This window comes from Oratosquilla oratoria, chromosome 43 (assembly GCF_046742065.1).
Source record: "Oratosquilla oratoria isolate Oo_2021 chromosome 43, ASM4674206v1, whole genome shotgun sequence".
Classification (NCBI taxonomy): domain Eukaryota; kingdom Metazoa; phylum Arthropoda; class Malacostraca; order Stomatopoda; family Squillidae; genus Oratosquilla; species Oratosquilla oratoria.
This window is the reverse complement of record NC_134819.1, coordinates 22,628,581-22,631,080: the sequence shown is the minus strand read 5'-3', so window position 1 is coordinate 22,631,080 and position 2,500 is coordinate 22,628,581.

Below are 2,500 nucleotides of genomic sequence, written 5' to 3'. Positions count from 1 at the left end.
TGTCTTGTGCTTGTCCTAAGATTGTATTGTTTTCAACCATGTTGGTTCTAGTAATTGTGGTGTTGTGGCAAGAATCAATGTGTGTCTTAGGTGTACCAGCCTACATTTACAGAATGGTACATCTAAGACACACACTGAATCTTACCACAACACCATACTTACTAGGACCAACATGGTTGAAAACACTATAATCTTAGGACAAGTACAAGATATAAGAAGACTACAAATCCTTGAGGCTGTTTTCTTCAATGATATATATATACATACATACATACACACACACACACATATATATATATATATATATATATATATATATATATATATATATATATATAACATACACGCACACAGATAAGTTGTAGGTATATTTCGTATTGGATTTGGACTTCGAAATTGGACTTTGCGGCACATTCACAACAAGACTACCACTGCTCTCCGAGTACCAAGGGCAGAAGAGTGTGTAACAGGGTTGTCTGCAGGTAAGCATCTCGCCGTAAGAGCCTCCGCCTTTGTCTGGCTGCGTGTGTCAAATGTCAAAAGTGCCAGGAGGAGCATCAGGCACTCAGCTGGTGGTGCCTTACATGCAGAAACCCTGATCAAGGGATAAGGCTTTTTTCCCATCATGTAACTAATTCCAATAACTCTAAATGGGCGCGAGTTGTCGGGAAGGAGACCTTGCGAGCGCTTGTATTTATTTAATTGTAGTATATAGGAGAGGGCCAACACTCGTGGGGGTCCTGTCTCCTGTTCTTCAATTTATCACACTTAGCTTCGAGTTTGTGTATGGTTTCAATCTGGGCTAGATCCTTATTCCCCAATTATCATACTATGATTTGAATTCACGAGGTGTTCCACACTGGGCTATATCACATAAGCTATTCCGGGTAATTATACATCTGTGTGTGTACATGTATGTCTGTGCATGTGTGTGTGCGTGTGTGTGTATGTGTATGTGTATGTGTATGTGTATGTCAAAGTATATTTGTATGTGTATGTGTATGTGCATGTGCATGTGCATGTGCATGTGCATGTGCATGTGTATGTGTATGTGTATGTGTATTATGTGCACGTGTATGTGTATGTGTATGTGTATGTGTAGGTCAAAGTGTATGTGTATGTGTATGCGTACGTGCACGTGTATGTGTATGTGTATGTGTATGTGTATGTGTATGTGTATGTGTATGTGCACGTGTAAGTGTATGTGTGTGTATGTATGTGTGTGAGCGTGTGCGTGCGCATGAATGCAAATGCATCCAACGTCTCTTCTTGACCTAATCCGGTTTCGTCCGTCAACGTCTTCCCGCTTCCGTTTACATTTCCTCTCCCCTCGTCCGCTCCCTCCGCCTCTTCCTCCTCTTCCTCTTCCTCCTCTTCTCTCCCCCCCCGCCTCCTCCTCCTCTTTCTCTTTCTCCTCTTCTCCCCCGTCTCCTCCTCCTCTTTCTCTTCCTCCTCTTCTCCCTCCTCTTCCTCCGTCTTCTCTAGCTATCCAATACTACCGACCACACCCTTCGAATGCTCTTCCCTTCTTCCGTGTCTCCATAAGCCTCCCTCTCCCCCTCTCCCCCCCTCTCCCCCCCTCTCCCCCCTCCTCCCTCCACCCCCTTACGTCCTTCATCCGCTGTGGCCCCCATTGCTTCTGTGCCCAAAACGAGGTCACTCTCAAACTAGGTCATTGGGTGAAACCGTCAAAAATATATATATTTCTTCCTCTCTGTCCCCGTTTTCGTTTTATCTTTTTTATTCTTTTATTTTTTTTTATTTGCCCGATCCTAGGCATGCAACTTTATATAGCCAACGCTGCAAACGCATTCCACTTTTTTATTGCTTTATTGCATTATGATTTTTTATTTTATTATTCCACGTTTTATTTGATTCGATTTTATCTTATCTTAGTTACTTTTTCATGCATAATATCTATTCGTTTACTTACGTTTTTCTAATTATTCTCCCTTTATGCTCCATTTAAACACAGACATAGACTTGTAACGGGACGTATACGTTTCGTATTGTCTTTGATAATCCTCAGTGCATTGTGTGTGAATTATCATGTATTGCTCACCTCTTGTATTGTATCAGAATGGTGGATAGCAATACGCCGATGCGTCTTTAAAGATTTTCTTTTGCTGATATTCTCCTTCTCCCTTTTCGTTGCCTCCCATACCTACCCCCATTCCCCCCCCCTTACCCCTTCTGTCAATATCTTTTCCTTTCTTCTCGTCACAGTGACGTTTCAACACGTCATTAACACGTCAGCAACACGTCATAATTCTACGCTTTCCTACCATGACACTCTGGCACACAGTTCGTCCCAGTTACTGCAGAAGCGTCTTGTTCAACTGATCAAACTTCCTCTACAAATGTTGTTCCGCCTGACGATAGGCGACTTTATTCAACTTAGGGACTGAAACCAAGATTTCCTCTTCAGACTCCCTTGCACCTAACACCAGAGAGTTTTAGTCAGCCAGAGCTAGTTCCTAGTGAAAAAATATCTGATATT